Raw genomic sequence first — 14,755 nt, 5'->3', positions numbered from 1 at the left:
ACACGCACAAAACACCATTCTTATAATCTACAACTACACTAACACCTCTACATACATACCCGACGTGTGTTCTGAACCTACGTCAAACGTCCACCAAGGTACTCGATCTAAACCACTTGAATAGGAATAACCCATGTAAGATAAGGCAAAATCTACACCTATACCCTCTGAACACATCCACCGGTACATCTACCCCACACCTGCACAATGAAGGCCTGGCTTAGGGAGGGTGCCAGCGGGTCAAGAAGGAGGAAGGCGTAAGGTAACCAACACAGTTACACTGTCATGTTTACGGAGTTTATTTGCCCGTGTGTCTACTACGGACAACCACACGCTGGGGTTCCTCAGGGGCCAAAGCTGGCTCTTGCAGCGTCCTTGACAATTGCATAATCTCTACCACACTCTCTGGGGGCACCGTGCACAACCAGGGTAAGACCCTGACTCTTCATACTCCCACAACCAGACTCCCCACGGGCACCGTGCACCAATACAGCAAAGCCCTCCCCAGCCTCACATCCTCCTCACACTTCATGACTGAGAACCCTCTCCACCCGATGCGCGTCCCTCGCCCCCTTGAGATTCTCTACTACAACTCTCTCTACCCACGACCGACATTCCCCATCCCTCACTCAAGTCCCCTGCAACCAAATTCGAAACCGACCCTCTTTCCCCAGGACGCAGCTACTGTACAGCAGGAACGGATTACCTCAGCCCACTGACCAACTAAAGGGACCTGCACAGAAGAGTAAATAAATAGTCTTTGACGTGTTTTCATGTACTCATTATATGAAGCGTATACAGTACAGAGACAATGAGAAATCAGGATGTGCTTACCGACTACACATGCACTGAGCAGTTTACAGATAAGCAAGTGTGCCAGCGTGTCAACAGGAAAAAGTGACTATAGATACATACACCATTCTACATACATAAACAGCCGTGTATATATATATATATATATATATATATATATATTTTTTTTTTTCTTTTAAACTATTTGCCATTTCCCGCGTTAGCGAGGTAGCGTTAAGAACAGAGGACTGGGCCTTTTTTGGAATATCCTCACCTGGCCCACTCTGTTCCTTCTTTTGGAAAATTAAAAAAAAAAAAAAAAAAAAAAAAAAAAAAACGAGAGGGGAGGATTTCCAGCCCCCCGCTCCCTCCCCTTTTAGTCGCCTTCTACGACACGCAGGGAATACGTGGGAAGTATTCTTAATCCCCTATCCCCAGGGATAAAAGTGCCTCCCCGGCACACACATTTTTTTTTTTTTTTTTTTTTTTTGCCGCTGTCTCCCGCGTTTGCGAGGCAGCGCAAGGAAACAGACGAAAGAAATGGCCCAACCCACCCCCATACACATGTATATACATACGTCCACACACGTAAATATACATACCTACACAGCTTTCCATGGTTTACCCCAGACGCTTCACATGCCCTGATTCAACCCAATGACAGCACGTCAACCTCGGTATACCACATCGATCCAATTCACTCTATTCCTTGCCCTCCTTTCACCCTCCTGCATGTTCAGGCCCCGATCACTCAAAATCTTTTTCACTCCATCTTTCCACCTCCAATTTGGTCTCCCACTTCTCCTTTTTCCCTCTACCTCCGACACATATACCCTCTTTGTCAATCTCTCCTCACTCATTCTCTCCATGTGACCAAACCATTTCAACACATCCTCTTCTGCTCTCTCAACCACACTCTTTTTATCACCACACATCTCTCTTACCCTTGCATCACTTACTCGATCAAACCACCTAACACCACATACTGTCATAAACATTTCATTTCCAACACATCCACCGTCCTCCGCACAACCCTATCTACAGCGCATCCTTCGCAACTATATAACATTGTTGGAACCACGATTCCTGCAAACATAGCCATTTTTGCTCTCCGAGATAATGTCCTCGCTTTCCACATATTCTTCAACGCTCCCAGAACCTTCGCCCCCTCCCCCACCCTGTGACTCACTAGGGATACGAGAGAAAGACCAATACCCATGTATCTCTATTGTGTCGAAGGCGATTTGAGAAGTGGGAATGGAAGGCTGATGATCCTCCTCTCTTGTACTATTACTTTCCAAAATAAAGAACAAAAAACAGAGTAAAGCGAAGATTTTTCCTCTACCGCTTAGTTGTCTGTTCCTGAAGTTAACTTGCTGAGCGGTAAACAGTGAACAGATCCTTGATAAAACGGTACTTTTTTCGGTTCACTAATAATAATAATAATAATAATAATAATAATAATAATAATAATAATAATAATAATTTTGCAAATGGGTATACGAAAACAAAATAGGCTAGAAGCCAGCCCGATGTGGAGCGTGGCGCGTGTGTAATATTGATGTTTTCCTGATGTTATTCTACTTCAGGAAGACCTTGTATTTAATGATTTTTCGTTGGAGGCTCCAGTCACGGAAGAAAGTTCACATCATGGCCAGGCTTTAATTTGGAAAAGACAAGGGAAAGTATTTACGAATTTGGGAGGAAGTGAAAAACCTGTCTTTCAAAATGTGCCAAGCCTTATTTATTGGGAAAGGCAAAGAAAGTATAGAGTTCCAATGTTTCGAGGTGTAAGGAAAGAAACAGTTATCAAAACGGCCCACCCTTCAGCTATCAACAGTCACACAGTAATCATGTGACGCAACAGCTTGCCGAGTACTGCGTGGTCTACCAAGTGAAGGGGACACACAAGCAGCCAGCTCTCGGGAGCAAAATCCAAAGTAATATCTATAGAAGAAAGAAAGTAAACCACCATTGCGGCGTCCGACAAGAGTTTATAAGTCAGACCGCTTTCGACTCAACTGCGTCAAGGAAGGATGTGAGAGCAGTGTCATATTATACTAGGACGGATCAATCCTTTGAATAAACTTACCAGCTATTCGGAAGAAAAGAAATTTCCAAATCAAATCAGGACTCCCAGTTTCTTTGAGGCAGACTTAGCTATTTCCGTAATGTAGGTTTTCCAAAACAGAGTGGATGTTACAGTAATACAAAGTATGTTGAATGAGTCCAGAGGTGGCACAACAAAACCGTCAAAGCGAAGAGGAAGGTTGTGAGGAATTTTCGATAGAGAGACGGGTAGAAACTTAGTCTTGGATGAACTGAATTTAATCAGGTTTCGTCTATCGCACTGGGGTATCCTGTCCATGTATGAATTTGATATGGAACTTGTGTCGAGACAAGATGCAGACCGAGTGGAAGAAGGAGCAGAAATGGAGGATGTGGAGGAATGCAGTGCTGAGTCGTCAGCGTGAGAGAGCATTTGGTTACCTGTGGAAGAAAGCAAATCGTTCATAAAAATGAAAAAAAAGTTAAAGACACGTAGTGGAACCTTGAGGGACACAGCTGTTGATGGAGAAAGGGGAAGAGGCTGATCCACCAACAATAACGGAGATAGATCAGCCAGAGAAGACGCTAGATATGAGGGAACTAAGTGGGAGACGGAGGCCAGGCCTAAAGAGGGAAATTTATAGATTAGACTCCGGGCCACACCCTGTCAAATATTTGGATATGCCAAGGCCAACTAAACAGGATTCCCCCAAATCTTTCAGGGATGATGACCAGACATTAGTAAGATAGGAAAGAATACGATCAATGATTTCGCTGATGAGATTTGAGCAGTTGTATCGTGCTTGTAAGATGATGGCAGGACTAGCTCAGTAGCCCCGTTTTGATAAGACAGAAAGTAAGACCAGCAATCCTGACATGGAGAGTGTAAGATGGTTCCGGCCACCACTTTGACGCTCCTCAGTCAGGACAGTAGTGCTATCCTGGGCGGCTGCTGTCAACAGTCCACTACCAAATCGATCGCTCCAAGGGTAAGGTTTGAGACATTCCTTAAGTTGGCTGGGTTATTTGGGGGGGGGGGGGGGGGGGTGTACAATATACACTACCACCTGAGGACCCCGCCCCCCCTGCTGGCAGCAGAGCCACACAAGAATGTGTAGTCATTGGGGGTATAACATAAATCTGCACGGGTCGTTAGGAATGGCCATTACTCTACTAACTTAGCCCTCCCTCTCATTGGCAGCTGAGGCACAATATATGTTACTCTACGTTTATGTAGCTGGAATGTAGTCATCTTATTAATACCTAGTGTTACCCTACTATCTCAAAACACTGTCAGCATTCACTCATTCATGACTAAATTCATTCCATTCACATCTACTGTTTTCATATAAAAGTACTTCTCTACATTCTTTCCAACAAATCTTCCTCTCTCTCCATAGTTCTTTATATATATATATATATATATATATATATATATATATATATATATATATATATATATATATATATATATATATATATATCTTATCTTTTAATGGTTTTGCAAAGAATGTGGGTTTTTAGAGCAAAGTGAGTGAATGACAGATTCTGTGTGATGGTCATTCTCCTCTGTGTACATGCTGTACCATAAAAATAAAATGTTTACTTCTGAAATCAAAGTGAACGCGCAAAAACGTGTTAAAGATAAGTACAAAACGCACCCACACAAATACACGATCACTATGACATTTTTTCTTTGTCATTTGGAATATCTTACTTCGAATATATCATCAAACCCATTTGGAATATTTTAGATCTTCCAATATATCTACTTCCTTTGTGAATAACATCAATATTTATCTACTTCACCTGGTATATCTTGTATCCTGGAGTGCAGATCCACTTGTCAACTTAAATATCAACGCAACTTTAGTCCTTAAGTAGATTTAATCCCTACCAATACAGAACACATAAGACTACTTATATCAAGATGTCGGCGATCCCACTAAAAATCACGTATGGCCACCCGGGTCCGTTAAGAAAGGAGGTGATGTAAGCGCAACAGCCGCAAAACAAGAGAGGGCGACGCAGCCACAATATAATAAGGCTAGGTTGGCCTTCTCACGTTGTTGTACCAATATACGATGACGCTGAACTTGCTGGAGCGTCACGTGTTGCTGAAGTGAGAACTGCTGCAGCCTGGAGGAGGAGACGAACACGGTCGGTCCCGCCACTGGGGCTGAGGATCAAATCCCTGGATCTGGCGGTTGTCCTCGGCCACTGAGGAACTTCTGCCATCACAGTCATGCTGGCAAACTGAGCAAGAACGTAGTTCTCCCACATATCTATTGTTTTCTAAGATGTGTTAAAAAGGAAAAATATTACTCGCATTTTTTATCTTATATTTTGTATATTATACTTACTATTATCATTATCATTATCATTATTATTATTATAATTTTTCATATTCATTTATTAGGCTTTGTCGCTGTCTCCCGCGTTAGCGAGGTAGCGCAAGGAAACAGACGAAAGAATGGCCCAACCCACCCACATACACATGTATCTACATAAACGCCCACACACGCACATACACATACCTGTATATTTCAACGTATACATACATATACATACACAGATATACCTATATACACATGTACATATTCATACATGCTCGCATTCATCAATAAACGCCGCCACCTTGCCACACATGAAATGGCACCCCCCTCCCCCCCCGCGTGCGCGCGAGGTAGCGCTAGGAAGACAACAAAGGTCACATTCGTTCACACTCAGTCTCTAGCTGTCATGTATAATGCACTGAAACCACAGTTCCCTTTCCACATCCAGGCCCCGCAAAACTTTCCATGGTTTACCCCAGACGCTTCACATGCCCTGGTTCAATCCATTGACAACAGGTCGACCCCAGTATACCACACCGTTCCAATTCACTCTATTCCTTACACGCCTTTCACCCTTCCGTATGTTCAGGCCCCGATCGCTCAAAATCTTTTTCACTCCATCATTCCAACTCCAATTTGGTCTCCCACTTCTCCTCGTTCTCTCCACCTCTGACACATATATCCTCTTTGTCAATCTTTCCTCACTCATTCTCTCCATGTGACCAAACCATTTCAATACACCCTCTTCTGCTCTCTCAACCACACTCTTTATTACCATACATCTCTCTCTCCTTTCATCACTTACTCGATCAAACCATCTCACACCACATACTCTCCTCAAACATCTCATTTCCAACACATCCACCCTCCTCTGCAAACCCTACCTATAGCCCATGCCTCACAACCATATAACATTGTTGGAACCACTATTCCTTTAAACATACCCATTTTTGCTCTCCAAGAAAACGTTCTCGCCTTCCACACATTCTTCAACGCTCCCAGAACCATCGTCCCCTCCCCCACCTTGTGACTCACTTCCGCTTCCATGGTTCTATCCGCTGCTAAATCCACTCCCAGATAACTAAAACACCACTTCCTCCAGTTTTTCTCCATTCAAGCTTACCTCCCACTTGGCTTGTCCCTCAACCCTAATGAACCTAATAACCTTGCTCTTATTTACATTTACTCTCAGCTTTCTTCTTCCACACACTTTACCAAACTCAGTCACCAACTTCTGCAGTTTCTCACCAAATCAGCCATCAGCTCTGTATCATCGACGAACAACAACTGACTCACTTCCCAAGCCCTCTCATCCACAACAGACGTCATACTTGTCCCTCTCTCCAAAACTTCTGCATTCACCTCCCTAACAACCCCATCCATAAGCAAATTAAACAACCATGGAGACATCTCGCATCCCTGCCGCAAACCGACATTCACTGGAAACCAATCACTTTCCTTTCTTCCTAATCGTACATATGCCTTACATCCTCGATAAAAACCTTTCTCTGCTTCTAGCAACTTACCTCCCACACCATACACCCTTAATACCTTCCACAGAGCATCTCTATCAACTCTATTATTATCATTATTATTATTATTATTATTATTATTATTATTATTATTATTATTATTATTATTATCATTATCATTATTATCATTATTACTACAATTACTATCAATAACATTACGAATAATAATAATTATCATATTTTGTTATTGTCATTATCATTACTATTATTACCATTATTATCACTATTATTATTATTATTATTATTATTATTATTATTATTATTATTATTATTATCATCATCATCATCATCATCATCATCATCATTATTATTATTATTATTATTATTATTATTATTATTATTATTATCATCCATGGGGACAGGGAAGAAAGAACACTTCCCACGTATTCCCTGCGTGTCGTAAAAGGCGATTGAAAGGGGTGGGAGTAGGAAGCTTGAAATCCTCCCCTCCTGTTTTATTTTTCCTAAAGAAGGAACAGAGAAGTCATCTGTTTTTGACACTACCTCGGTAACGCGGGAAATGGCGAATATGTATGAAAAGACAAGTTAGCGACATCATTTACCATTTCCTCCAAAGGAGAGACATGTATTTTCTCTTTAATATCTCCATCCGTAACAGGAAAACATAGTTTCCTTTTCCTTCTTTATGTCTCATTACAAGTATGGCCACCACAACACTGTTTAAACGCATCTTGAATAAAGGTCAGTAACGAAGGTGTAGTGAAGTCAGGGCTATAGTGAACATGTCAATATATGGGTAAAGCGAATGAATACGTCATGCCCTAAGGAACATAGATTGAAATGATGATAATTTAACTCTGTCATGTCGAGATGAGTAATAATGGATATATGAGCATACATTGGTGGGTTTTCTGTATATGCTAAACTTAAACTTGTTTCCGTGCCTATGGATCATGCAATCTAAAAATGGTAACATACCATTATTTTCATTTTCTACAGTAAATTTGATGGAAGGTACTAAATTGTTAAGTAAGGGGAGAAATATTTGTACCTTACATCAAATTTACTGTAGAAAATGAAAATAATGGTATGTTACCATTTTTAGATTGCATGATCCATAGGCACGGAAACAAGTTTAAGTTTAGCATATACAGAAAACCCACCAATGTATGCTCATATATCCATTATTACTCATCTCAACATGACAGAGTTAAATTATCATCATTTCAATCTATGTTCCTTAGGGCATTACGTATTTGCAGTCCAGAGTTTATTGATGATGAGTTTGAGAAGATATATTCTATTGGATCTAAGTTAAAGTACCCTAGATCTTTCATTGATAAATCCCTTAAGTTAGCAAAGAAATCATTTTATAGAGTTGAGCCCAAACCTCCCATTGACACCAAGAATCTCTTAGTTCTCCCTTATAATAATAATTTCACTTTACTTCCTATGTTGCTTAAATCCTTTAATGTAATTGTTGCCTTTAGCAACAATAATACTATAAAGAATATCTTAATCAGGAATTCACCAGAAAATTCTCTTGGATGCATCTATAAAGTGCCTTGTGGAAATTCTGATAAATTTTATGTTGGTCAGACTGGTAACGATCTTTCTGTTAGACTTAAGCAACATAAATATAGTATAAGAACGGGACAAGACTCAAATGCCTTGTTTAATCATGTTAAAAACTATGATCATTGTACTAACTGGAGTAATGCCATCTCAGTTATTAACTCTAACTTTATTACCAAGAGAAATATCATTGAATCTTCTATTATTAAATACACAAAGAATTATAATCTAAATATTAATGATGGTCTATACAAATTAGATAACTTTATTGTTGATAAAATTTGTAAAATGATAAGTTCATGAACGCCCGTTGTATGTTTTGGACAATCACATGTTTACCAAATGGCGTCCTAGCTTCGTCTCTTCGATGTATATCAACTGACTTTTATTTCTCTCTTGTGTCTCCCCTGATGATGTGATTATTACACGAAAGTACACTAGGGAACTTATCGTGTTTCATTTTCCCCCGTGGACTCATAGGAATATCTTGATCACGCGCAAAATTGTGATCCTTTCCAATATATATATATATATATATATATATATATATATATATATATATATATATATATATATATAAATATATATATATATATATATATATATATATATATATATATATATATATATATATATATATATATATATATAAATATATATATATATATATATATATATATATATATATATATATATATATATATATATATATATATATATATATATTATCCCTGGGGATAGGGGAGAAAGAATACTTCCCACGTATTCCCTGCGTGTCGTAGAAGGCGACTAAAAGGGGAGGGAGCGGGTGGCTGGAAATCCTCCCCTTTCTTGTTTTTTCTTTTTAATTTTCCAAAAGAAGGAACAGAGAAGGGGGTCAGGTGAGGATATTCCCTCTAAGGCCCAGTTCTCTGTTCTTAACGCTACCTCGCTAACGCGGGAAATGGCAAATAGTATGAAAAAAAAAAAAAAAAAAAAAAAAAAAATATATATATATATATATATATATATATATATATATATATATATATATATATATATATATATATATATATATATATAGATAGATAGATAGATAGATAGATAGACAGATAGATAGAGAGAGAGAGAGAGGGGGGGGGGTAAAATAAATGAGATTTTAAGTAATAGCTATCACCTCATCTGATTAGAGATCTTAAAGTGTCCACAGCAATACTTCATACGACTTACAGGATTGTTTTCCAAGAATACCAAAACACATTACTTGTTCAAAATCAAATAAGCCAAAAGAAATACTTATGAAACCTCATATTCGCTTTAAGGCGACGAGTCACTCGGCATGGAGGCTAACTTGGGCTTTGAAGACAGCGTGTTGATCTATGATTTCAACCATATATCAAATTCCAGTGATCATCATGAACATATCAGAAACTACACGACCACCTCATTACGAGGCAATGTTCTAAAAACCACTGGTAAGTTAAGACAACAAAGTGGATACTGGTGGTGACGTACACAACATAACTGCGGGCACTCGACGTCCCATTTACCTGAGGCCAAAATAAAGTCTTTACTGAGACAAGGAAAAGTAACCCTACGTACGTCATACTTGGTGCCGACTCCATAACTATTGAGCGACCAATGACGAAACTAACTGTAAAAATACTAGAATAACGACAACAAAATACTACATCTTGAGTCTCCTGCCCTCCACCAGGACCAGAGTCGTGCCACAGTTATTTCGTGATCTAATTTTCCTTATCAGACATCATCTTCACGGGACTCTGATTCCTGACAGATTTTCATCTAGAATATTTTACCGGGGATGCGGGCCACGTATTTCCGTGTTTCTGTCTCCAACAATCACACTCACAGTCTCGCTCTATACCTACCAACTTATACTTGCAAATATACGTACTCACACACTACCACAAATATAAATATAACACACACACACACACACACACACACACACACACACACTGATGGGGCCCCACAAGTGAGGCACTCCCTCCCCGTACAGTACAAATTGGTAATTACACACGCACGCATACACACAAACTGCACTAAAAATTACTGGACGGACGATATGCTATAAACCGAACTCGCAAACAACCACTGATTATATATATATATATATATATATATATATATATATATATATATATATATATATATATATATATATGTTAAAACTAATAAACTAGAAGTGCATTAACACAGCGTTGACACATATATTTAGTGTCATCCTGCACATCAGTCTTGATCCAGCCTGACACAAGATAACCATCAACAGTACAAGACCAGGAGGAGGTATGCACACCAAGAGAAGGCTGTACACACACACACACTAGGCTGTCTCTACACGTTCATACACAGCAGCAGTCAGGTCTTGAAGAAACATAAAAGGTTGGGCAATTATCATAACATTCAATATCATTCAACACTGCAATCATGTACGATATCACCGCTACCATACACAGTCACCGCCATCATACATATTATCACTGCCACCGCATACATTAATCACACATATGATCACTGCCATCAGAAACATTATCACTGTTATCAAACGTGGACGGACCATCCACACCACGCAGAATGATATCCTAAGCGAACCTAAGTTTCTGAACGAGATATAACGCGATACCCCACTCCCTCACTTCACGAAATACCTGGCGGTGTTCTGCTGGACAGCAGATAAATGCCGCAAGCACACTGCACCTTAACCCATGAGATCAATATAAGCCTAGACTGACAGATGCCACACATACCAAACAACACTCACTCACATTCCGATCACGCGTCGATGCACAGGACAACAACGGAAAGAACTTTCATTCGCAGCTGGGCCGAGTATTGTACCTTGCTGACGAAAGCCTTCTCCAGTCTAGGTTGGCCTCCCAGGGAACCACAGCGTCTCACGTCCATGGGTCACCTGATGGGTTGCATCTCAGTTTCAAGTGTCTGTTCATCTTTTCATTCGTTCTCTTCTGCTAAGATCACTAATCACGAGTAAGTTTGACTCTCCCATAGAGACAGAAATCACCAGTTTGAAAGTGACCCATAATTAGACGCTGTTACAGAACAATCCAGCCAGACCAGAGAGACGGAGTCACTATAAATGAACCAAAATATTCCTAACTGAACAGACATGAAACAGAAAAGATTAACATAATGCAAATTGTCACGTCCGGAGCCAGCCACGAGAGACCACACTTTAGGATATGCCAGTCACGCACCTCAACGACCAACCACACAACACTCAGGAACACTGGCGCCACCTGGAGCTCCTACATCTGTGACTCTTTGTAGAGCCGGAATAATACCATACTCTAAGACCCTCATGATACCAGCTCTTCATCTTCACGTTACCCATGAACAGGGTCCCAACACTTGGCTCATTCGATATAAAACCTGCAGAGTTGTCTACGCCTACTTTCACTGTCGATATAAAGCCTGCAATTATCTACACCTAGCACTGTCGATATAAAGCCTAAAGGCTTATCTACCCCTAGCAATATCGATATAAAGACTAAAGAGTTATCTACGCCAAGCACTGTGCTGCCGCCTCCCTCTCTATCTTACAGCTTCCGGGTGAGCCAAACTTTACGGCCGCTACACTGCCTCACGTTCCCCCTGGGCTACTGGCAAGCGGGTGACGGCCTGAGGAACATAACGGGTGATCAACCACACCAACCATCCTTCGTGATGCGTCCGGTAATCACTGACAACACATCCCCTCCCACACCAGCCAGCATCACAACCACATCCTCTCCCACACCAGCATCACAACCACCAGATTTTCCAACCATCTCCACAAGGTACTTTCTCTATGCCAAAACCATCATCAGTTCTCATAACTATACCGATATCATGAACAAGTTATCCTTAGTTTACACATCATATCTACCTAACCACCAGGTCTTCCAGGTATCTCTATAGAATGAAGGGGTTATGCTCAGTGCTTCAACATCACACACACACACCAACACTCGGTTCTCCAACCCCGTCAAATGTGATCTAACTGAACCTGCGACACCGAGTTCTTTCCTGCACCACACAACATCGTCACTACCTCAAAAAGGCGCACCTATCTGTACGTCTCTCTGCATACACGCTGAGGAAGGTGCCAAACGCAAGACAACTAAATTCCATACATATACTTCATCCATTTCAGTGGAAAGACAGAAACGACTAGCTGTTCAGAGTGTGGTGGCCAAAGAGGGATGGAGTGATGGGGGCTGGCAAAGGAGGGTGTGGTAGCCAGGGAAGGAGGTAGGGGTCATGGTGGTGGCAAGGGAAGGTGTGATGACCAAGAATGGAATGAGTGGTGGCTGTGAGGGATAGTGGGGTACAGAGCGGCAGTCCTCTGCACAGGCGAGTACACGGGGGCCCGAATCTGCTAGAACTTAAAAAAACTGAATAATAAATATCATTTACTTCTCCATCACCAACATCAGTTATTCCACAACACCCACGTCATCCCTAAGTTCTCCAACTTCACCTACGTCACAATCAGGTTCTACACAACCATCAAGAACTACCATGGGTGTGTGTGTGTGTGTGTGTGTGTGTGTGTGTGTGTGTGTGTGTGTGTGTGTGTGTGTGTGTGTGTGTGTGTGTGTGTGTGTGTGTGTGTGTGTGTGTGTGTGTGTGACCAATTCCATACTGTAACACTAAAACACTTGTAGACATCTCAATGCCCTTCGCACGAAGGGGAAGCAAGCAAATATTCATCTCATCTCGCCCCTCTAACGTATATATCAACTGGTCTTACCTGGTTACGTAAATATTCACATTCTCTGCACAGATCTGCACAGACTACGTTTTCGCTAAATGAATTCTAATCGTCATTTATCTATTACGAAAAAAAGAATCCTTTCAACCCCTCTCACTGTTTCTTATCCAAGTCTCCACTATGTCCCCCTACTCCTGTTCGTCTCAGCTTTAAAAAAACTCTCCTGATCCACACCAGTAAGTCGTCTATTGAGACTCTTCACGGTAGAGTAAAAACTCCTGTTTCCCTGTTAGTTTCTGATGGAGGTAATTGTAGTATTTCCCACCTCCCTTAGCATAACAGACCGGTCATTTAAGACACCATTATACTTGCTTGGTTGTATGTTACTTCATGTTGGGGTTTGACATACATCATATCCATGTTTACGCCTTACATTCATTATACATATGTCTTTAAACATATCTATATCAATGCACCAGAATACTGTTCTTATGCTCGTTAGTAATGCAAGAAATGTTTTAACAATTCCCCAATGTGTCTATGAAATGGTTAAGTGTTTTGAATCATCCTAAGATAATCCTCAGCATTATTCTTCAACACTATCCCCAACCAAACTTTAGTTCCATCGAGGCAATCGTAATCCTGTACATGACACTTACTTGGATGAAACTTCAAAACCCTCTTATCCTACCAAGCTGCTAAGATGACCCTGCAATGTTTCACGATCTTTCACATCAATATCTAATGACATTAGTCATGCATCAACAGAAAGGACTTTTCTTTTGTCACATATGATCTTATCTTTTATGGATGGTCAATAACATGAATCAAGAGTGACACAAGCTGCAAGGCTGGCCCCTGTGATACTCCACTTGTAGGTACTGACTTCCACGATGAACACCATTTCCTGATGACTGTTCTCATCACTTCCACTTATGTATCTAACAATTCATCATTCCACCTCTCAGTGATATTGGTCTTATATCTTCTCTAATAAAATATTGTCCGCCACCATACCGAATGCATAAAAAACAATGGAAATCAGCCATTCATCTATTCTCATCATCATTTTGGAGTCTCACTGAAATCTGGTTTGATAGTAACGTGATATTCCACTTCAAACTCCAAAGCAACCATCTGGCAAAAAAATATAATCAATAAGGTCAAATATTCTTCTGATGCTTTTTTCTAATACATATTATGCTTGTCTATGGCACCTGTCTACAGCTTCCATCCTAAAGATCACCTAAATCCCACATTATGTACACTGAACTAATAGCTGCACGTTTCAAATCCTCGGGAGAACCCCCGGTGCCATCGATTCTTTGAATATATATTTCTTACAGCCCCACCAACCGTCGTCGCATTCAGCCCCCGTGGGTATCTCCTACCTGCTTGCTCCTGATGATTTACTCATAGCCAGTTACCAACTTAACAACGTAATCTTCGTTTATACAGAATTCCATCCAACCTAAGTTCACTTGGAGTGTCATCTACCTCCAGGGGATATGTATCCTCATTTGTAGACACAGAAATCTATCGGATGTTACGTGCTACGAATATTTCCCTTCTCTAAAATTTCCTTATCGTAAGCCCACGTTCTAACATTTATCGTGTCATGATCGCCGCAGTCAGCCCCAGCCGTTCATCCTACCCTGGGGGCTAGTCGATAAATCGAGTTTTATGTTATAAGGAATGTTTGTGTTATATGGAAGTGCGAGTTCATATGCATTATATATATATATATATATATATATATATATATATATATATATATATATATATATATT

General features: G+C 40.4%; 2 protein-coding genes across 4 annotated transcripts in view; both read right to left on the bottom strand.

Moving 5' to 3' along the window:
* Positions 1-14,755, bottom strand: part of mri (BTB/POZ domain-containing protein mrityu) — a 550,707-nt gene that overhangs the window by 336,204 nt on the left and 199,748 nt on the right. The window lies entirely within an intron of this gene.
* LOC139750291 (uncharacterized) overlaps positions 1-14,755 on the bottom strand; it is a 166,366-nt gene that overhangs the window by 2,080 nt on the left and 149,531 nt on the right. The window lies entirely within an intron of this gene.

Source organism: Panulirus ornatus, chromosome 9 (assembly GCF_036320965.1).
Source record: "Panulirus ornatus isolate Po-2019 chromosome 9, ASM3632096v1, whole genome shotgun sequence".
Lineage (NCBI taxonomy): Eukaryota > Metazoa > Arthropoda > Malacostraca > Decapoda > Palinuridae > Panulirus > Panulirus ornatus.
This window is presented reverse-complemented; position numbering and strand designations above follow the sequence as displayed.